The sequence below is a fragment of the Zingiber officinale genome, chromosome 5B (genome assembly GCF_018446385.1).
Source record: "Zingiber officinale cultivar Zhangliang chromosome 5B, Zo_v1.1, whole genome shotgun sequence".
Taxonomy (NCBI): Eukaryota; Viridiplantae; Streptophyta; class Magnoliopsida; order Zingiberales; family Zingiberaceae; genus Zingiber; species Zingiber officinale.
The window spans coordinates 46,953,310-46,978,331 of NC_055995.1; the positions used below are offsets into that span (position 1 = coordinate 46,953,310).

Consider the following 25,022-nt stretch of genomic DNA (forward strand, 5'->3'; position numbering starts at 1 on the left):
TGATAGGATTAAAACTTTTATTTTAAAAAATTATCTTTACATAACATGTTTTAGAAAGAATTTGATTTCAGTTTATAAATTATTTATGGATGGATATTCTATTTCTTTTGATGACAAAGTGGTTGTCAAGAAAAATAAGGTGATTATCTGTTCTGGTGCATTGGCTGGCAATTTGTATACTCTTAATCCAATAACTCCCATGATGCAACAAATGGAAATTAATAACACATCTTCTTATTCTAATAAGAGAAAGAAACCTTCGAAAATGAACCAAACATATCTTTGGCATCTAAGGTTAGGTCATATTAACTTAAGTAGGATTCAAAGGTTAATAGCTGATGCACCTTTGGGTTCATTGGTAGTGGAAAACTTTCCAACCTGTGAGTCTTGCTTGGAAGGAAAAATGACCAAGAGGTCTTTTAAGGCAAAGGGGTATAGAGCCAAAGAAGTGTTGGAATTGGTTCATTCTGATTTGTGTGGGCCTATGACTATCTAGGCAAGAGGTGGTTTCAAATATTTTGTTTGTCTTATAGACGACTATTTGAGATATGACTACATTTACTTGATGCACTGCAAGTCTGAGTACTTTGATAAGTTCAAAGAGTATAAGGCTGATGTGGAGAAGCGTCATGGTAAAAATATCAAGACACTACGGTCTGATCGTGGTGGAGAGTACCTCTCTGGAAAGTTTAGAAGTTACTTATAAAAGGCTGGAATTCAATCCCAATTATCTACACCTGGTATACCCCAACAGAATGGTGTGGCAGAATGAAGGAATCGGACGCTTATGGAAATGGTTAGATCAATGATGAGTTATTCAGAATTACCAAATTCATTTTGGGGATATGCTCTGGAAACATCGACGTACATTCTGAACTTATTACCTTCTAATTCAGTACCCTCTACTTGTTAGAGTGTATTTTAAAAGTCTAGTTTTTTGTATAAGCATATAAGAATCACATTGGTCAAATGCCTACATTTATGCTAAGTATAGTTGTCCATTTAATTTATATTGTAGATAACATGGTGTGAGAAGACACACAGAAGATCATGTTATCAGATCTTTACAAATTATAAATAGTTGCTCACAACCAAGATGGAATGGGACAAACCATTGGAGTGGTTGTAGTGTAATTAGGTATTAGTTTATCTTGACTAATAAATTACACTAGTACACTCTGAGTGTATTGAGCAGGACCAATTGAGGTAGTATCTTTTTATACTGACTATATAAAAGAACAATACCTCTATTATTATAGAAGTGTGTACTCTTAATCATTATATAATAACAAGCACATATACTTAGTATTTATTTCTTTGATTTATCAAAGGGTGCGATTTAGCTCGTTAAATCAATAGGCCCGATAAGTTGGGAAATGATATAATTTATATGGTGTGTTGTTGAGTATAGAATGAAATTGTGTCCTAGTAATCTAGGTTGATAATGTCCCCAAGAAGAGCTCATAAGGATTGTCATGTAAACCCTGCAAGTGGACTTAGTCCAACATGACGATAAGGTTGAGTGACACTACTCTTGGAGCTAGATATTAATTAAGTGAGTTGTCTGTAACTCATTTAATTAGTGGACATTCAATATCTTAAACACAGGGAGACTAACACACTCATGATAAGAAGGAGCCCATATAGTAATATGGAATTGGCGTGGTAGTGCAGTAATAACTCTTTAGTAGAATGAGATATTATTGATGAACTTGAGTTTGGTGTTCGGGGCGAACACAGGAAGCTCAAGCACATTGAGAGACCAAAACCAATTCCTCCTCTCGGTCCCTATTGCAGCCTCTTATTTATAAAGTCTTATAGCCACCCAAACCCAACTTCTTACCCACCTTAAGGTGGTCGGCCAAGCCAAGCTTCAAGGTTAGATGTGTAACGCCCGCCCTTCCAGGTAACCCCGGAGAGACGGACGTCACTGAAACATAGACATCAATTACTAATGCATATGGATTCATGGCAGCGGAAGACTTATTTAAAATTTTTCTTTCTTTTATCATATGCATTTAGTTTACTTATCATGGCATGTGAATCAAAGCATACTGAACATTTCATCGTATCATCATCATTCTAACATGAATAAAATATCATAAGTGTATGAAATACTAGCTGAAATCATCATCATAAGCATAGGGTCCAACTTAGTTCACATGCACAGCTTAACTAAATATAAGTTCCAAAACTTAAGTAGATCTATCCACCGAGCACTTCCACACACATCCATCACCTTTCCTGCTACTCCCCTTAATTGATCCATTCCTTGCCTTTATTTGCAGTACAAGGAAAACGTGTAGCTATAAGCCAAAGGCTTAGTGAGGTCCTTGACTACCCATAAATTCGAAAAACACATAACATAACATAACATGTAGAAAACCATAGCATAGCATAACATAGCATGGAGAATCATAACATGGAACATATCTTATCATGTAAAAACCATAACATCTCATAACATAACATGAGAGAAAGCAGAACATAATATATCATATCACATAAGGAGCATAACATATCAAAGTATATCATGTGAGTGCATATCATGATTCATATCACATTCTGTAAGCACATATCATGAAGCCTATCATATCATGTAAACATGTATCATAACTCATACCTGTTCATAAGGATGCATAAACATAATTTCATAAATATGTGCATGTAGATGCAATATGTATATTTTTAAAACATGTATCATGGAATGCACATATGCATCATGCTTCTTTCAAAACATATAGTATACATACTTGAATATCATATCATCATCATGAGAAGGGCCCTGGCTTGTACCACATGTAAACATAAATGCGCGCAATCCCTAGGACAGGGTAGCTAGCCCCAAACCTACTAGGGATCTAGGTCCGTTCATAGTCCGTCAACCTAGGGGTGTACTGAGGAGCCCATCCCTTAACGAGGTCCGTTCATAGTCCGTCGACCCCGGGGCGCTTATGGAGCCCACCCTTGGTACAAGCCATACAAAGTAAAATATCATGCATATCATATCTCATCATATCATACATGTCATAATTCTTGTCATATCATTAAGAGAGCTCTTGATCCCAACTTAAGGGAAGCATCTCTTTACCATAGCATGAAGAGTACTCTTGATCCCAACTTAAGGGAAGCAACTCTTTTCCATAACATGAAGAGTGCTCTTGGTCCCAACTTAAGGGAAGCAACTCTATAGGCTTTTCTTCTTACATAAGCCATTCATACATGCATTATGAAACATAACATGTTCTTATCATAACATAAAGTATAACATGTCATTTTCATATCATCAAACATGGCATATCATCTCATGAACTTAGCATACATATCACGAACATGGCATATCATATCATGAGTCTAGCATATCATATCATTAACATGGCATATCATGTCATAAGTCTATCATATCATATCATGAACTTGGCATATCATAAGGCATATTTTCATCATATCATGAAGCATGAAAGCTTAATCTACTCATATATCAAAGGCTACATATCATGAGAATACATAACATGTTTAGTTAGGTTTAAACTCTTTCCTAACTCAATTAATCCATCTTGGCCGAACCACATCAGTAGGTTTCATCCTCATTTCATTCCATATTAAGCATAGAACTTACCCACATAACATGTAAACTTGATCTAGACACATACAAGGCATTATACTTCATGAATAAGCATGTTTGAGTTCAAAACTCTAACCTTAATCCATTTATCTCAATTTGGCCGAAACATATCAGTAGGGTTCTTATATCATTTGGTTCCATATGAAGGATAAAACTTATCCACATAACATGTAAACTTGACCTAAGCACATACAAGGCATTATACTTCATGAATAATCATGTTTGAGTTCAAAACTCTAACCCTAACCCATTTATTTCAATTTGGCCGAAACATATCGGTAGGGTTTCATATCATTCAATTCCATATGAAGAATACAACTTAAACATATAACATGCAAATTTGATCTAAGCATATACAAGGCACTATACAAGCATATACAAGGCATTATACTTCATGAATAAGCCTATTTGAGTTCAAAACTTTAACCCTAACCTATTTATCTCAACTTGGCCGAAACATATCAGTAGGGTTTCATATCATTTCATTCCATATGAAGCATACAACTTAAACCTATAACATGCAAATTTGATCTAAGCATATACAAGGCACTATACAAGCATATACAAGGTATTATACTTCATGAATAAGCCTATTTGAGTTCAAAACTTTAACCATAACCTATTTATCTCAACATGGCCGAAACATATCAGTAGGGTTTCATATCATTTTATTCCATATGAATCATATAACTTAACCATATAACATGCAAACTTAATCTAAGTATATACAAGGCATTGTACAAGCACATACAAGTCACCATACTTCATGAATGAGACTATTTGAGTTCAAAATTATAACCCTAACTTATTTATCTAAATTTGGCTGAAACATATCAGTAGGGTTTCATTATTTTTCATTCCATATCAAGCATAAAAAATTAAGTTATCCACATATAACTTTTCCTACATCATAAAAGAGTACAACTACTATGGTTTCTATGCAAAATTCTTGACCTAAGGCCTATAAGTCATGTTGGCCGAAACATATGTATAGAAATCTCCTTGTTTTTGTCACAACATAAAGAATGAGAACTTAACTATCAACACATAAAATTCACATATCATATAAGTATGAAATCAAGCATGTTCTCACAAGAAAAAGAACCTAGCCTTAACCCTCTTTTGTCTCTTGGCCGAAATATTCATAGTGAGGGTTTAGATTTATTTATTTTTTTATAAAACATAACTTGAAACTTGTTGACCCTAAAAGATCATCCATCAAAACCCACAAGAAAATTTTATGGTTTTGAAAACTCTTGAAAAAAACTTAACGATCGATTCGACAACAACTTGTACTGCAGTGAGGGGAATACTCACATCCTTCGCTAAATTCTCTAAGGAGGGAACCTTGCTTGTGAATCCTTCCTAGAGGAGAGCTACCTTGCTCCTTGGTCTCGGCAAGAGGATGAGAGGGAGAGAGAGGTCACGGTGAGGGAGAGTAGGAGGAGAATGAGAGCAAAAATGACAACTCATCTTTAATTTCCTCCTTTTATTCATTGTGAGAGGAGGAAGGAAAATATATTTTTCTTCCTCCTTTCTTTTACTCTCTTCATAATTAAGAGAAAGTCTAGATACATCCCTTCTTGGTGAGTAAGAAAGGAATATTCTAGAGCATCTCTTCATTAGAGAGGGAGAAGACAACTCTTACTTCTCCTTCTAAGAGAAGAGTCTTTTCTTCTTACATTTAATTATGGTTTCCCTCTATTTCCTAACAATAATTTCTCTTGGTCTAGTGGTTATCTTATTTAGGCATCTAATGAGAGATCTAGAGTTTAAGTCCTAGATCTTATGTATTTTTATTTCTATTTTGTTTGTTTAAGTGTTCGTCTAGGAGCAAAATTCAACTAAAGCATATATATTTTTCTTTATTAATGATAGAATATTCTAGAATTTTGCTAAGGACCCTTTGGGTGTTACAGTCTCCCATACCTCATAAAAGTTCATCCTCGAACTTAAAATAGCTCGGGGTACTTCTGTCTCATATCGTCTTCGCGTTCCCAAGTCGCTTCTTCCAACCGTTGATTTTGCCACAGAACCTTTACTAAAGGTATTTCCTTGTTCCTTAGCCTTTTAATATCTCGATCTAATATCTGAATCGGTCGGCTCTCGTAGCTCAGGTCCTCTTGAACTTGAACTGTCTGTGGTTCGATCACTTGATCTGCGCCACCCATGTACTTCTTGAGCATTGAGACATGGAACACATTGTGAATAGCCGACATTTCTGGTGGTAACTCTAGTTCATAAGCCACCTTGCCAACTGTCTTCAGAATTTGATATGGTCCTACATATCGAGGACTTAGTTTTCCCTTCTTTCCGAATCTCATCACTCCTTTCATAGGAGCTACTTTGAGGAATACTGAATCCCCGACGCTGAATTCCAGCGGCCTACGTCGCTTATCTGCATAATTCTTCTGCCGACTTTGGGCAGTCTCTATTCTTTGGCGGATCTTCTGTATTGCACGGGTGGTGCTGTCGATAAGAACGGTTTGAAATCCCATTTCCTTCTTTTCACCGCCTTCATACCAACATATAGGGGATCTACATTTTCTCCCGTACAATGCTTCGTACGGTGCCATACCAATGGTAGCTTGATAGCTATTGTTATAGGCGAATTCCGCTAAGCATAGATATCGGCACCAGCTCCCTTTGAAGTCCAGGGCACAAGCTCGTAACATATCTTCCAATACTTGATTCACCCTTTCTGTTTGCCCGTCAGTCTAAGGGTGAAAGGCAGTGCTGAACAATAATTTCGTACCCAGGGCTTTCTGAACACATTCCCAGAAATGTGAAATAAAACGGTCATCTCTATCAGAGATGATGGTCTTAGGGATCCCATGCAGTCTGATAATCTCTTTGACATATAATTGGGCTAGCTGTTCGATCGAGTAGGTCATCTTGATTGCCATAAAATGGGCCAATTTTGTCAATCTGTCCACGATTACCCATATAGCATCGTAGCCATTCGTCGTTTTGGGAAATCCCGAAATGAAGTCCATGGAAATATCCTCCCATTTCCATTCTGGAATCTGAATTGGCTGCAGTACACCTCCAGGTCTCTGGTGTTCTGCTTTAACTCTTTGGCAGGTCAGACAAGTACTGACGTGCTGAGCCACATCCCTCTTCATACCAAACCACCAGAATTTCTTCTTCAGGTCTTGGTACATTTTGGTGGATCCAGGATGCATTGAGTATGGTGTCGCATGCGCCTCTTCTAATAACTTTTTCCGCATCTCTGAATCGTCGGGAATACATAGGCGATCCTTGAAGTACAGTATTCCACTGTCAGCGATACGAAATCCGTTATCCTTCCCTTCTAAGACTTCTTGCTTGATCCTTTGGATACTGGGGTCACGGGTTTGTTTCTCCAATATATTGTCGAATAATGTTGTTGCTATGGTCAGGGTAGAGAGTTGCCCGGTCACATTCTCGATCCCCTGACCGGTAATGTTTCTCGGCTTCCCGATAAATTCATATTTCGGTTCGCATTTAGGATTTGATAACATATTTGCATAATGACCAATAATAGGTATCTGACCTGTAATGATCGTCGAAGCACTTGTCCCATCTTCTCTGGTGAGGGAGTGGATCCTGGCATTCGTCATAGCTGGTGGGGCTTCCAGTCTTCCTTGGCTTATCTGAGGGCCTTCTAGTGCAGCTTGCATTAGATGTAGCTGTGAGGGGGCACCTCTGTTCTGGATACTTTGCTGCTGAGGTGTCTGCATCTGAGTAGGACAATTTCTGGCTAAGTATCCTTCCAATCCGCAGCTGTAGCACTTATTCGTGCCCACACGGCATTTTCCCGGATGCTTCTTTCCGCAGGTGGTGCACTGAGGAAACATAGGTTGCTTGTTCGCTGAACCACCCTGAGAACTGTTCCATTGTTTTCTTTTACCGTTGGAGTTTCCCTTCCAGTTGGTTCTGATATGTTGAGGTTTCTAAACTTGACTCTTACCCTCATTCATCGCCTTCTGATAGTGTTCAGTGATCAGAGAACTGCTAATTAATTTCTCGGTGGTCTGTGGTCTATTAACGCCGCCGGCCACATTTAAGGCTATCTCAGGTCTGAGCATCTTCAGCATAAGTCTGACCCTTTCTCTTTCTGTACTGACCAGCTCTAGACATAGGCGTGCTAATCGGTTAAATTTCTTCACGGCCTCATTCACTGATAGGTCACCTTGCCGAAACTCGGTGAACTCGTCGTAGTGTTTATTGGTCACCCACATAAGAAAGAACTCTTCAAGGAATTCAGTCTCGAAGTCTGTCCATCTCATCTGATTCACCTGTCTCCTTGCTTTGACTCGGTCCCACCACATTCTGGCATCGCCTGTAAGGGAAAACGATGCACACTTAACCTTCTCGTGTTCGGGCCAATCTAAAAGCTCCACGATGCTTTCCACAGTCTTAAGCCACGCCTGAGCATCCCGTGCTCACAGTTTCCGGAGAAGGCTTCTGGCTTCAACCTCTGCCACTGAATCAGGTATGCCTCCTGTCGGACCACTGGAATAGGAGCTACCGGTGGTACCGGTGCCGGAGGTACTGGTACAGCCGCAGGTATAATAGGTACCGCATTCGGGTTCCCTGGTGGTGTAACAGGATTCCCTTGCTGATTCATCAATGCAGTGATCGTTTGTTGCTGTTCCGTGACCTGACGCTGGAGCTCGGTAATCACATGCATCAGATCGGGTGGAGGTACCGTCTCATCTGCTCGGGTAGTTCGTGTTCTAACCATGCTTTATCTTCAATAATCACAATAAGCTAATATAAGTTATCGTTATTCATAACCAGGCTACCCTAAGGTTGTTATTGTTCCTAATCTACCATCATATATATCTAAGCTAAAAATGTGATAACTAAATAAATAAGATAATAAGCATGCATATTATCAAACATCATAAAGAAAATAGATCAAGCATAAATATCACATCAAAATAAAATTTAAGCATAAAATTCTTACTTGGAGCGGCAGGATAAAGGCTTGATGTGTGTGTAGTGGAAGGTAGACCTGCTCTGATACCATACTGTAACGCCCGCCCTTCCAGGTAACACTAAGGCCACCCCGGAGGGACGGACGTCACTGAAACATAGACATCAATTACTAATGCATATGGATTCATGGCAGCGGAAGACTTATTTAAAATTTTTCTTTCTTTTATCATATGCATTTAGTTTACTTATCATGGCATGTGAATCAAAGCATACTGAACATTTCATCGTATCATCATCATTCTAACATGAATAAAATATCTAAGTGTATGAAATACTAGCTGAAATCATCATCATAAGCATAGGGTCCAACTTAGTTCACATGCACAGCTTAACTAAATATAAGTTCCAAAACTTAAGTAGATCTATCCACCGAGTACTTCCACACACATCCATCACCTTTCCTGCTACTCCCCTTAATTGATCCATTCCTTGCCTTTATCTGCAGTACAAGGAAAACGTGTAGCTATAAGCCAAAGGCTTAGTGAGGTCATGAATAAGCCTATTTGAGTTCAAAACTTTAACCATAACCTATTTATCTCAACATGGCCGAAACATATCATAACATAACATGAGAGAAAGCGAACATAATATATCATATCACATAAGGAGCATAACATATCAAAGTATATCATGTGAGTGCATATCATGATTCATATCACATTCGTAAATATGTAGATGCAATATGTATATTTTTAAAACATGTATCATGGAATGCACATATGCATCATGCTTCTTTCAAAACATATAGTATATACTTGAATATCATATCAACATCAAACTTAATTAAGATATACAAGGCATTGTACAAGCCATACAGTCACCATACATGAAGAACTATTTGATCCAAATCTTTTCATAACATAAAGAGTGCTCTTGGTCCCAACTAAGGGAAGCAACTCTTTAGGCTTTTCTTCTTACATAAGCCATTCATACATGCATTATGAAACATAACATGTTCTTATCATAACATAAAGTATAACATGTCATTTTCATATCATCAAACATGGCATATCATCTCATGAACTTAGCATACATATCACGAACATGGCATATCATATCATGAGTCTAGCATATCATATCATTAACATGGCATATCATGTCATAAGTCTATCATATCATATCATGAACATGGCATATCATAAGGCATATTTTCATCATATCATGAAGCATGAAAGCTTAATCTACTCATATATCAAAGGCTACATATCATGAGAATACATAACATGTTTAGTTAGGTTTAAAATCCATCTTGGCCGAACCACATCAGTAGGTTTCATCCTCATTTCATTCCATATTAAGCATAGAACTTACCCACATAACATGTAAACTTGATCTAGACACATACAAGGCATTATACTTCATGAATAAGCATGTTTGAGTTCAAAACTCTAACCTTAATCCATTTATCTCAATTTGGCCGAAACATATCAGTAGGGTTCTTATATCATTTGGTTCCATATGAAGCATAAAACTTATCCACATAACATGTAAACTTGACCTAAGCACATACAAGGCATTATACTTCATGAATAAGCATGTTTGAGTTTAAAACTCTAACCCTAACCCATTTATTTCAATTTGGCCGAAACATATCAGTAGGGTTTCATATCATTCAATTCCATATGAAGCATACAACTTAAACATATAACATGCAAATTTGATCTAAGCATATACAAGGCACTATACAAGCATATACAAGGTATTATACTTCATTAATAAGCCTATTTGAGTTCAAAACTTTAACCCTAACCTATTTATCTCAACTTGGCCGAAACATATCAGTAGGGTTTCAAATTTGATCTAAGCATATACAAGACACTATACAAGCATATACAAGGCATTATACTTCATGAATAAGCCTATTTGAGTTCAAAACTTTAACCCTAACCTATTTATCTCAACTTGGCCGAAACATATCAGTAGGGTTTCATATCATTTTATTCCATATGAATCATATAACTTAACCATATAACATGCAAACTTAATCTAAGTATATACAAGGCATTGTACAAGCACATACAAGTCACCATACTTCATGAATGAGACTATTTGAGTTCAAAATTATAACCCTAACTTATTTATCTAAATTTGGCCGAAACATATCAGTAGGGTTTCATGATTTTTCATTCCATATCAAGCATAAAAAATTAAGTTATCCACATATAACTTTTCCTACATCATAAAAGAGTACAACTACTATGGTTTCTATGCAAAATTCTTGACCTAAGGCCTATAAGTCATGTTGGCCGAAACATATGTATAGAAATCTCCTTGTTTTTGTCACAACATGAAGAATGAGAACTTAACTATCAACACATAAAATTCACATATCATATAAGTATGAAATCAAGCATGTTCTCACAAGAAAAAGAACCTAGCCTTAACCCTCTTTTGTCTCTTGGCCGAAATATTCATAGTGAGGGTTTAGATTTCTTTTTTTTTTTTATAAAACATAACTTGAAACTTGTTGACCCTAAAAGATCATCCATCAAAACCCACAAGAAAATTTTACGGTTTTGAAAACTCTTGAAAAAAAACTTAACGATCGATTCGACAACAACTTGTACTGCAGTGAGGGGAATACTCACATCCTTCGCTAAATTCTCTAAGGAGGGAACCTTGCTTGTGAATCCTTCCTAGAGGAGAGCTTCCTTGCTCCTTGGTCTCGGCAAGAGGATGAGAGGGAGAGAGAGGTCACGGTGAGGGAGAGTAGGAGGAGAATGAGAGCAAAAATGACAACTCATCTTTAATTTCCTCCTTTTATTCATTGTGAGAGGAGGAAGGAAAATATATTTTTCTTCCTCCTTTCTTTTACTCTCTTCATAATTAAGAGAAAGTCTAGATACATCCCTTCTTGGTGAGTAAGAAAGAAATATTCTAGAGCATCTCTTCATTAGAGAGGGAGAAGACAACTCTTACTTCTCCTTCTAAGAGAAGAGTCTTTTCTTCTTACATTTAATTATGGTTTCCCTCTATTTCCTAACAATAATTTCTCTTGGTCTAGTGGTTATCTTATTTAGGCATCTAATGAGAGATCTAGAGTTCAAGTCCTAGATCTTATGTATTTTTATTTCTATTTTGTTTGTTTAAGTGTTCGGCTAGGAGCAAAATTCAACTAAAGCATATATATTTTTCTTTATTCATGATAGAATATTCTAGAATTTTGATAAGGACCCTATGGGTGTTACGAGATGGGTTCAAGTTGTGGCTAGCCCTAGCTTGGAGCCCAAACAAGGGTGGTCGACCACATTGAATTCAAAAGGAAGTTTTATTTTGTAAAATCTTTCCTTTTATAGAGATCCATTAAAAGGATTTAAAAGGATGATTTTACTATAAAACTTTTCTCTTTTAGATCGGTCATAAAAGGAAATAAAAGGAAGTTTAATTTGTTGAAAACTTTCCTTTTATGTTGGTTTTAAAAGAGAGTTTTAAAATTTTAAAATCTTTCCTTTTATAACTTTACAAAGGAATAAAAGAGATATTTTAAATCTTTCCTTATTTGTAGTTATCTATAATGTGAAAGAAAAATTTTAATTTTTCGATAAAATTTTCCTTTCTTGAAACCATGTTTTATTTTAAATCTTATCTTTTATAGATATCCATAAAAGGATTTAAAAGAGAGAGATTTTAATTTATAAAATATTCCTTTTAGAACTATCCACAAAAGAGATTTTTAAAAGACACTTTAATTTTTGTTTAAAATCTTTCCTTGCTTGGAGAACAAGCATGTGGCTGGCCATGACAAGAAGAAAAGGACGTTTTAATTTTTTGTTTTAAAACTTTCCTTTTTAGTCATTAGCAAGAAATATAAGAAATTTTTAATTATGTTTAAAACTTTCCTTATTTGCCAAGACCAAGGAATATAAAAGAGAGGGTAGAGGTGCTTCACCTCACAACAATATACATCTTCTATTCCTCTCCTCTCTTCCTTGGTGGTGTCCGACCCTTACTCTTTCTCTTTTCTCCTTTGTTTTCCCTCTTGGTGGCCGGTGGCATATTGGTGTGGAGATCTATTGATGGCCGGTTGCTTGAAGGAGAAGAAGAAGAGAAGGAGGTTCTCTTGTCTAGCATCCCTTGGAGGAAAGTTGGTGGCCGAACTTCGTCATCTCATGGAGAAAGTGTTACGCTCCGCAAGTGTACGGAAATGTCGCAAGTAATATAAAAGATTATCGTATCCACAGGGACTGGAATAAGCACTAGAAATGTCTCAATGCGAATTAGCTAAACAACTATCCAATCGTTTCAAAAGCAAAGTAAAGGTAAACAAATCTAATATTAGAGATCAACAAACAAGAGTTTAGTGTTTTGGGTTATGATAAAGGGAGATTCTAGGAGTTTCGGTTTCTTTGTAAGATTTCTTGAATGTAAATGGTTCACCAATTCTTATTCCTCAATTGCCAAACATGTAGAAAGTTGCAGGTTCCCTCTTGCAATAGACAACCGGCTAAGGACTGAGAAATGTATCTAAATAGGATTAATTAGACATGAACCTACGTTGTCCTTACACAGAAGCGCACCTATTACTATGTCTTCCTCGGATATCAACATAGAAGCCCACAACTTATTAATCTATAAAGATACAAGAAGCTAATCATAGAATCCATCCTACTCTCTTGAATATTCCTATTTCCTCTTCAAGATTATCTCTCAAACGTCCTTACACGGGCTTGCACCTGTCACGTGGATCCCTCGGATGATCGAGTGAGAGTTTATCCTTACCAAGTCTATAAGAAATCCAAACAATCAATCAAGAATGAGAATTAAGCACAAAGCACCATCAATCATTCAAGATCTAATTGATACAAGCAAGATAATGTCATTGAAACAAGAAAATGGCAAATCCATAAGAGATTACATCAATCCATCATACAAATACTCCCTTAATCCTAGAATACAAGATCTACTCCATGAATCGAGGAAGAAAACCCGAAAGAATAGAGATTACAAGCATTCCTTGAATCCCCAATCCAAGAAAACAAGAAGAGGGGAAAAGAGAAAACTTATCTACAAAGAAGCTTCGTCTTCGGATCCAATCCACGCTCCGGAGTCGAAATCGTCGAGATCTCCCTTAGAATTGCCCAGAAATCCTCCCAAGAATGGGAGGAAACCACCAAATCTTGCTTTCTCCCAAAAGGGGAGAGATCCCTTTTCAATTCATGAAGAAGGGTTTAAATAGAGGAGGGAATCGGGCGCCACACGGCCCCGTGACACGGCCGTGTGAGATTCACACGGCCATGTCCAGTTCCCTCTCTGCCAAAGCTGCACGGCCGTGTGACTCCACACGGCCAGAACCCCTCTGCTCTCTGGAAATGCTACACGGTCGTGTGGTGCACACGGCCACAGCCTGCTTGGTCTCTGGAAGTCTCACACGGTCGTGTAGATCCACACGGCCATGTAAGGCTTCTGCTCTGGTTGGCTTCAAATCTTGACACGGCCGTGCGAGGTTCACACGGCCATGTCATCTTCCTCTTCTGTTGGTGCCAAACTCCACACGGCCCGAGCTCCATCCCAGTGCATGGCCGTGTGATGTACACGGCCTGGTGCTTTCTCCTTTTGTTTCCTCCAAGGCTTGCCCAAAGATGTAAATTCTTCACCAAATCGACTCGCGTACAGTAAATGCACAAAAAGCAGATCTCCGAATCAAAAGAGTAAATATGCTAAAAGGAAAGCTGGAAGTATACAAATGCATAGATCAAGCATGCTCAAAGTATGTAAATGTGCGTAAAAACATGCATAAAAGAGTATATAATCTACGCACATCACACCCCCAGACTTAAACCTTTGCTTGTCCTCAAGCAAAATGCTGCAGTCTAAATTCATATGTTCTACAACACATTCATAAAACCCAGTGCACTTTCCTAACTCTATCAAAAAGTTTCATTAACAAGATTGATCATGGAAACAAGTAAGGTATGGTTCAAGCATAAGAATCTTGTGCGCAGTGTAAAAGTCAAGTCGTCATCAAATTTGAATTCCTAATGTTTCCAGTGAAAGAAAAGTAACCAGTGATAGGCACTTACTTACCATTCACTTGGTTCATATTTCTCAACTAACCCAAGGTCTCAAAGGTGTGCTCAATCTCAAGGGAAGCTAAGCAGTCATTTCCCCAGTAACCTAACTCGGTCTCAAAGGGGTGACTTGCTAGATTCCACTCATGACAACTGTTTTTTATATCCCTTATTGTTCATTTTTTCATTTTTTTTTATAAGTGTTTGCATTGTGCAAAATTTATTCACAAATGTACTTTTAGCACACATGTTGGGATATTTTTATTTTTCCAAATGAGCTTTAATGATTTGAGCCTCATCCAGTAACCAAAATGAAAGTTGAGAAATCACTATGGAAACCAAGTACTAAGCAAACAAGATGAATCATGACTATTTCAATGACATCAACTATTCAAGCATCAAGCACAAGTGTAGTGAAAATAAAATCCTTAAGGTTGAACCAAACTAAAACTCATCACCATAAGATTCTTAGCTTGTTTCATGCTACCCAAGATAGAAAAAAGAACTACACATAGTTTACTAGTAGCATCATGCGAACATCATAAATCGAGACAATAATCGTGCTAACATTTCACTTGAATCCAAGAAAGCATATAAGTGAAGATTTGATGTTCTCAAAATTTTTTTACCATGATTATTTCAAAAACAAGCAAAATAAAGCAACAAGCAATGAAAATAAGAACCAACATGAAAAACTAATCAAAAACTAAAAACTAAAAACCAAACTAAACAATACATGACACCCCCCCAGACTTAAACTTTTCATCGTCCCGATGAAATCAATATGGTGGAGGAGGTGGAGGTGGACGAGGGAAAGGAGGTCTACGACGTGGTTGGCCAATAGGAAAACTAGGAAAACCTGGAATCTCACCCAAAGATCTATGATACTCATATAAAGCATCAACTTGTTGGCTAGTAAGCGTCATACTCTGCATAAAATCTCTCATCCTAGCCTGATCAGTATCATAATCCTGCACAAACTCAGCCACTTGACCTTGAAAATTCCTCGTAAACTGAAAATGATTTTGTACCTCCCTAAACTGATCATCAGATAAAGAGAAGCGCCCCTCCAACATTTTTCGTTGGGAATCTTGCTTCTCATGAAGTGATTCTAGAGACATACGAAAATCTGAAAAATCAAACCTAGAAGATCCCGTGCCATATGTAAAAGAATGCCTAGCAAGCTCCATAAAGCTAGAAGGCTGCGTATGTCCAGATGACGAGGGTTCATTATGTGGCTCAGTGTCTCCAGGTATAGAAGGGTTATCCTCAAAATCTAACTCAGAAATTACCCAATTAGCCCGGTTACGAATAGTAGTTCGTTCAGGAAAAGGAAGGGGTAAAGGAGAACCACTCCTCCTAGGAAACGCGAAACCATTCTCATCCCGAATGATCATTTTCATAGCAAGACACGTATCAATGTCAATCATGTCATTACCATGAATTATTTCCAACCCATCAACATCAAGATTTAAATTACAAGCTATTCGGGTAATCAAACCACCAAAAACAATTGATCTCGATGATGCCCTAGCTGATCTCAATAATGTTTGAACAAAATGAAAACCAGAGTCAAATTCAACCTTATAAAGCATAGCCCATAAAGCATAAAGCTCTATCTTCTTAACCACCCCATCACTCTCTCCCCTACCAAAAATAGTTTTACTCATGACTCTATGTAGATACCTAAAGATGGGGTTTTGCATATGGGAGGCCTTAGCTCTTGAAGGCTCATAAGGTTGATCTAACCCAGTTATTGCATTCCAAAAATGATTCCAATTAAACCTTGGGTCAAACCTACGAGGGCTACCGGTGGTTATTCCAAAACAAGAATTAAAGTCACTAAATGCCCATAGAAATTCTTGATTCATTAATCTAAAAGAGATTTTTCCAAAATAATAATCTTCATTAGTAAAATGGACATCCAATGAACTTAAAAATTCTAAAACAAGACGAGGATATGTAGGCAAATGTGTGTACATAATATCACTCCAATCCAAAAACCCAATCATCAAATCTACATCTTCCCTAATTCCAAGCATATCAAGAACAGTTGGGTCCATATATCTAGTACACACTATCTTTCTATTGACAAGAATTGCAAATCTAGTTACTTGATCATCATTTCTGAACACGATATTGAATTCATTATCATTACCTTCGTTGCGTGAAGTTCTTTTGCCTTTGCCCTTCACTGGTTGTTTTCCTTTGTCCCTTGATGGCTCCTTCTCCTTGTCTCCACTGGATCCAACATCTCCTTTGCGAAGTCTCTTCAAAATATTGGACATCTTAATGAGTTTAGATAGGGGAAGAATTATCTAGAGTTGTGGAACTCAAAGAACAAAACTTCAAAGAACAAAAGATCTTAGGTTAAGAGAACAAAAAGTCCAAGTCTTAGAGAGGAGGAGAATCGGATCTAAGAGATCTTGAGAGATTAGAGAGGAGTTTTTAAGAGAATGGGAGAGAAAGATATGTTTTGGAGAGTTGGGGGTGTGCGGAACACGGCCAAGATCTGGCCGTGCTAGGTAAGAAGAAGACTTTAATAGTTTTCCCACACGGGCCGTGTAGATCTACACGGCCTCCCCATCTTTCCTCTCGGGATTCTTTACACGGGTCGTGTAAATCCACACGGCCTCCCCCTCTTCCTTCTCTGGATTCCTAGCACGGCCGTGTCTGGGACACGGCCCCTTCCCTTTCTTCTCTGGATTCCAGTCACGGGCCGTGTCTGAGACACGGCCTAAACATCTTCTTTCACGGGTTTCTTCGCACGGCCGTGTCGGGGACACGGCCTATTCATCTTTCTCCTCAGAAGATGCTACACGGCCGTGTCTGGATGACACGGCCTAAGTACTTCCCGTCTCTGCAACTTTTGCCTGGCCGTGTATAGCACACGGCCGAGCTCCATTTTGCATCTAACCTGAAAACAAAATAAAAAGAATTCATCAAACTAAAAGAAATTTAGATGCAGATCAAAACTCACTAAAAAAAAACCCTTGGGTTGCCTCCCAAGAAGCGCTTGTTTAAGGTCTTTAGCTCGACCAAACTTTATCATTCGCTTCTTTTCCTCGCCCTTGGAGGACAGACATACTTTTCATTTTTGTTGGGAGATCTTCTCCCAACATCCTCCACCACATTGTCTCCTTCATTTGGTGGCCTTCCATGAGGATGGAAATTCCATTCCTCAAGTTTATAAATGCTTGTCCTGCTACAAGCATTTAAAAGAGATGAGACATGGTTAGAGATATTAGATAAATCATATTCCAACTTTTCCTTACCAATTACCAAAGAAAGCTTATGATTTTTGACATCAATTATAGCTCCAGCCGTAGCAAGGAAAGGTCTTCCTAATATGATAGGAATCCTAGGGTCCTCTTCCATGTCCAACACAACAAAATCTGTGGGAATAACGTTTCCATCCACCTCTACCGGCACATCCTCTATTATACCCAAAGGGTACCTGCAGGAATGATCGGCAAGTTGAAGTGTCATAGTAGTAAGTTTAATATTTTTGAGACCTAATTTATTACAAATTGAATAGGGAATGAGGCTAACACTCGCCCCCAAATCACAAAAAGCTTTTTCAAAAAATTCTTTTCCTATGTTGCAAGGAATATAAAAGCTCCCTGGGTCCTTCAGTTTTGGAGAAGTGTTCTTCTCAAAAATAGCACTACATTCCTCACTAAGCGCAATGGTCTCGACCTCTCCTCTTCTTCTCTTATTTGACATGAGATCCTTCAGAAATTTGGCAAATCTAGGCATTTGTAGAATAGCATCAATAAGTGGTACCTCTACACAAATTTCCTTAACTTTTTCTAGAAACTTGCCAAATTCTTCATCCTTCTTGAGCATTGTAAGTCTCTGAGGAAAAGGGAAAGCTTTGCTCTGATGGTTCAGTGGAAGAGTCTCTTCAACCTCAATGGTACTCTCCTCATTAGCTTGAATCTGATTTGGTATAGGAGGAGAGAGCTCTTCTTCTTTTTGTTTCCCTTTTGAAGCAGTCACTTGGGAGTCTCCCAAGGTCCGTCCGCTCCTAAGCTCAATCCTATTGCAATGCTCCATAGGATTCACATCAGGTTTTCCTGGTAGCTGTCCTGGTGCTCTGGATGATGAGGAAGCTAGTTGGGCAATTTGACTATCCTGGATCTTTTGATGCTTTTCAGAATTATCCATTCTCTGAATGAGCTTTGCTAAATCTTGCTTCATTTCATTCTGATTTGAGATAATTTCTTCAAGCATCTTTTCAACATTTGACTTTGGTAAGCCTTGAGAAGATAGATGTTGAGAATTTTGTTGCCCAGCTTGAAAATTTGGTCTTGCCTCCATAGATGGTCCTTGATCTTGATTCTTTCTGGAAGAAAAATTTGGATGACTCTTCCATCCAGGGTTATAAGTATTTGAGTATGGGTTGTTCTGCCTTTGATTGTAACTCATGATTGCATCGCATTGTTCAAGTTGATTGATTTGTGCAGTGATAGCTCCCAATGGACATGAGTCATTTGAATGCTCTGAACTCCCACATACTTCACAAGATGTACTAATAGCATTGACCATATTAGCACTAGTCCCCATATTCTCAAATTTCTTTGTAAGAGCATCCAATTTTACAAACAAAAGAGTGACTGCATCTACATCAAACTTCCCTGATGCTTTAATTGTTGGGTTTACAGAGGAGTAGCCACCACTTCTTTCATTTTCCCATTGATGATGATTTTGTGCTACACTTTCAATGATTTCTTCGGCTTCATCTAATCTTTTATTCATAAGTGCCCCTCCAGCAGCTGAATCAAGGGACACTTTGGTATGATAATTGATACCATTATAAAAAGTGTGCAACACTAACCATCTTTCCAACCCATGATGTGGGCATTGTCTGAGCATACTATTATATCTATCCCATGCTTCAAAAAGATATTCTGAGTCAGTTTGCTTGAAGCTTGCAATTAAATTCCTCATATGAGCTGTTTTGCTTGGTGGGTAGAACTTATCAAGAAACTGTTGCTCGCACTGCTCCCAAGTGTTGATGCTATTAGGGGCCAAAGAATTCAACCATTGCTTTTCCCTATCTCTTAGAGAAAACCCAAATAACAGTAATCTAACTGCATCTGAAGGAACTCCATTCATTTTCATGGTCCCACATATTTCATAAAAGACCTCTAAATGTTGATTGGGGTCTTCATGAGGTCCTCCACCAAATTGGTTCTGCTGCACCATAGATATGATTGCGGGTTTGATCTCAAAGTTATTAGCCTCCACTGAAGGTCTTGAAATACTAGATCGGAAACCTCTTGCATAGGGTGCTGCATAGTCCTTGAGTGGTCTATTTGCCATGTTCAAATGTTCATGTTCTTCAATTTGCCTTTGCAGAATTCTTCTTTTATGGAAAGTTCTGTCAATCTCAGGGTCAAAAGGAAAGAATTCCCCTGCAAAGTTAGATCTTCGCATACACAAGAACAAGATAACAATTGACAATTCAACATAAAAGAAAAATAAAAGAATCAAAAATGCAGAATTGAATTTGTACACAAAGAATTAGCAAGAAGTGAAAGTTATACAAGAAAGTAAAAAAAAACAGAAATCTAATGATTAGTTACAACTATGCAATATGAAAGGAAAACAAATGTTATGTTTAGTCTAACTCAATTGATAATTCCTAATGTTATAGCGCAGTCCCCGGCAACGGCGCCAAAAACTTGTTACGCTCCGCAAGTGTACGGAAATGTCGCAAGTAATATAAAAGATTATCGTATCCACAGGGACTGGAATAAGCACTAGAAATGTCTCAATGCGAATTAGCTAAACAACTATCCAATCATTTCAAAAGCAAAGTAAAGGTAAACAAATCTAATATTAGAGATCAACAAACAAGAGTTTAGTGTTTTGGGTTATGATAAAGGGAGATTCTAGGAGTTTCGGTTTCTTTGTAAGATTTCTTGAATGTAAATAGTTCACCAATTCTTATTCCTCAATTGCCAAACATGTAGAAAGTTGCCGGTTCCCTCTTGCAATAGACAACCGGCTAAGGACTGAGAAATGTATCTAAATAGGATTAATTAGACATGAACCTACGTTGTCCTTACACAGAAGCGCACCTATTACTATGCCTTCCTCGGATATCAACATAGAAGCCCACAACTTATTAATCTATAAAGATACAAGAAGCTAATCATAGAATCCATCCTACTCTCTTGAATATTCCTATTTCCTCTTCAAGATTATCTCTCAAACGTCCTTACACGGGCTTGCACCTGTCACGTGGATCCCTCGGATGATCGAGTGAGAGTTTATCCTTACCAAGTCCATAAGAAATCCAAACAATCAATCAAGAATGAGAATTAAGCACAAACCACCATCAATCATTCAAGATCTAATTGATACAAGCAAGATAATGTCATTGAAACAAGAAAATGGCAAATCCATAAGAGATTACATCAATTCATCATAAAAATACTCCCTTAATCCTAGAATACAAGATCTACTCCATGAATCGAGGAAGAAAACCCGAAAGAATAGAGATTACAAGCATTCCTTGAATCCCCAATCCAAGAAAATAAGAAGAGGGGAAAAGAGAAAACTTATCTACAAAGAAGCTTCGTCTTCGGATCCAATCCACGCTCCGGAACGAAATCGTCGAGATCTTCCTTAGAATTGCCCAGAAATCCTCCCAAGAATGGGAGGAAACCACCAAATCTTGCTTTCTCCCAAAAGGGGAGAGACCCCTTTTCAATTCATGAAGAAGGGTTTAAATAGAGGAGGGAATCGGGCGCCACACGGCCCCGTGACACGGCCGTGTGAGATTCACACGGCCATGTCCAGTTCCCTCTCTGCCAAAGCTGCACGGCCGTGTGACTCCACACGGCCAGAACCCCTCTGCTCTCTGGAAATGCTACACGGCCGTTTGGTGCACACGGCCACAGCCTGCTTGGTCTCTGGAAGTCTCACACGGCCGTGTAGATCCACACGGCCATGTAAGGCTTCTGCTCTGGTTGGCTTCAAATCTTGACACGGTCGTGCGAGGTTCACACGGCCATGTCATCTTCCTCTTCTGTTGGTGCCAAACTCCACACGGCCCGAGCTCCATCCCAGTGCATGGCCGTGTGAGGTACACGGCCTAGTGCTTTCTCCCTTTGTTTCCTCCAAGGCTTGCCCAAAGATGTAAATTCTTCACCAAATCGACTCCTGCGTACAGTAAATGCACAAAAAGCAGATCTCCAAACCAAAAGAGTAAATATGCTAAAAGGAAAGCTGGAAGTATACAAATGCATAGATCAAGCATGCTCAAAGTATGTAAATGTGCGTAAAAACATGCATAAAAGAGTATATAATCTACGCACATCAGAAAGTTGGTGGCCAAAACATGAAAGGAAGAAGAAGGCTTGGGTGGATTCTCATCTTGGTAGATCGTTGCCCACACGACGTTCGAGATAAGAAGAGGAATACAATAGAAGATCAAGAGGTCAATAAGTTACAAGAGGTATAACTAGTTATTAGTTTTCGCATCATAACTAGATCATCTTTTGTATAGATCTTGAAAAACCAAACACAAGAGATCATCGGTTTTAATTATCATTTTTGTTATCAATTTTCGTTTCAATTTCATGTTTCGATAATGTGTTTCTATTAAGGTCTCTATTGTTAAACCTTGTTTACTGTGAGAAGTTTAAATATCTGATTTCTTTGAAAGACTTTTGTCTAGGCAGTGGTGGATGATCCCACACCCAAGAAGGCCTAATTCCTCATCACGTTTGACCTGGAAGTCGATCCTTGAAATAGATATTTGATCAACTTCTGTAATATGGTTTAACTTAGGAAGATCACATCGGTTGAACTTGAAGTAAGAATGTTAAGTTTCGTTCCCAATTCAAGTTTAACTTCTAAAGGGAAAATTTGGATTAATAATGTTATGCATCATTTGCAATCCAAATTTAACTTTAGTAGAACACATGGGTAGCTAGGATAGTTCTATGCTTGTACAAATTTTTGTATAGAGGAACTAGGATGGTATTTCGAGTAGCAACAAACACTACTCCCACAGAATTGTAGAATGGAGGTAGGGCCTAGTGTGAAACACATTCGGATTTGGGGTAGTCCAACTCATGTGCTGAAGGGAGACGCTGATAAGTTGGAATCACTTACATAAGTTCACTTGTTCGTGGGATATCCTAGTGGGATGAAAGGTGGTTTGTTTTATAATCCTAAAGATCAGAAGGTCATTGTTAGTACCAATGCCCGATTTTTAGAAGAGGACTATGTAATGAACCACAAGCCCATAAGTAAAATTATTCTTGAGAAAATAAGAGAGGATAATTCTACTTTAGTACCAATGGTACAAGATGAGATACCACAAGTAACTGCAACACTGTCACAAATGATGCACAATTACAGGTAGTGTCTCGTCGTAGTGGTAGGGTTATTAGATAACCTGATAGATTCATGTTTTTCGTAGAGTCTTCGGACTTGATCCCTGGTGAACATGAAGCTGATCCCTGGACATATGATGAAGCACTCCAAGATAAAGATACAACATCTTGGCAAAGTACAATGAACTCTAAAATAGAATCTATGCATTCTAATCAGGTCTGGAAGCTTGTAGAACCACCAAATGGTGTAAAAGACATTGTATGTAAATGAGTCTACAAAAGGAAAAGAGGAACAGACGGGAAGGTGGAAACCTTTAAAGCAAGGCTTGTTGCGAAGGGGTATACTCAGAAAGAGGGAATCGATTATGACGAAACTTTTTCGCCGGTAGCCATGCTTAAGTCTATCCAGATTCTTTTATCTATTGCTGCTCATATGGATTATGAGGTTTGACAAATGGATGTCAAGACAGCTTTCCTTAACGGAAGTCTTGAAGAAAATATCTATATGAAGCAACCAGAGGGATTCATTGCGAAGGGTAAAGAGCATCTTGTATGCAAGCTCAATTGGTCCATTTATAGACTGAAGCAAGCTTCAAGATCTTGGAACATCCGGTTTGATGAAGTTCCAGTCTCATGGATTCATTCAGTGTCTGGATGAGTCTTGTGTATACAAGAAAAGTGACGAAACGTGGTGGTATTTCTCGTAGTATACGTAGATGACATTTTGCTCATTGGCAACAATATCAAAGTGTTGTCAGACGTAAGGGTATGGATATCCAAGCAGTTTGATATGAAGTACTTAGGAGAATGTGGGCATATTCTTGGGATCAAAGTAATAAGGGATCGCATGAAAAGGATATTGTGCTTATCCCAAGCTTCATACATCGATATTATCCTAGCTCGTTTTAGCATGCAAACCTCCAAGAAAGGTTTATTACCTTTTCGATATGGAGTACCTTTATCTAAAGAGATGTGTCCTAAGACACCAAAGGAGATAGAGGAGATGAAGGCAGTTCCTTATGCTTCGGCTGTAGGAAGCCTAATATATGCGATGTTATGTACGAGACCAGATATTTGTTTTACCGTGGGCATGGTTAGCATATATCAAAGTAACTCTGGACCGGGACATTGGACTACCGTAAAACATATATTAAAGTACTAGAAAAGGACTAGAGATTATATGCTGGTTTACCAGGCAGATGATTTGCTCTCTGTGAGTTACACAGATTCGGACTTCTAATCAGATAGGGACAATAGTAAATCAACCTCAGGGTATGTGTTTACTTTGGGAGGTGGAGCCATAGCATGGAGGAGTGTTAAGTAGAAATGTGTTTCAGACTCCACCATGGAAGCTAAGTATGTGGTAGCCTCTGAGATAGCCAAAGAAGTTGTATGGCTCAGAAACTTCTTGATGGACTTAGATGTGATTCCTGGTTTATCCAAAGTTATCACAATTTATTGTGACAATAGTGGTGCAGTAGCAAACTCGAAGGAACCAGGAGCCCATAAGGCAAGTAAACACATTGAGCGCAAGTACCACCTGATACGAGACATCGTAAAATGAGGAGAGGTTGTTGTCGCCAAGATTACATCAGCATATAACCTGGCAGATCCTTTCACTAAGGCCCTTCCGGCGAGTTCTTTTGATAGGCATGTTGAGGGGATGGGAATCAAATGTATGGCAGCATTTATGGCAGCATAGTTTTTTAGTATAAGTGGGAGATTGTTAGGATGTATACTATAAGCCTAGTTTTTGTATGAACATCTTTTTTGAAATATTTTGAAATGAGAATCACTTTGGTCAAATGTTTACATTTTATATTTATATATATGTCAATGCAGTTACCCATTTAATTTATATTGTAGATAACATTGTGTGTAATGTCACACAGAAGATCATAATATTGGTTCCTTATAAATTATAAATAGTAGCTCACAACCAAAATGGATTGGGACAATCCATTGGAACGGTTGTAGTGTAATTTGGTATTAATTTGTCTTGATTATAAAATTACATTAGTACACTATGTGTGTATTGAGCAGGAC

At 38.1% G+C, this 25,022-nt stretch overlaps 1 non-coding gene across 1 annotated transcript; it reads left to right on the forward strand.

Annotated features, from left to right (window-relative positions):
• Nucleotides 1-19,468: 19,468 nt before the first annotated feature.
• On the forward strand, nucleotides 19,469-19,574 carry LOC121988155. Its single transcript, XR_006113899.1, has one exon. It is a non-coding gene; the product is annotated as a small nucleolar RNA R71 (small nucleolar RNA).
• Nucleotides 19,575-25,022: the final 5,448 nt, after the last annotated feature.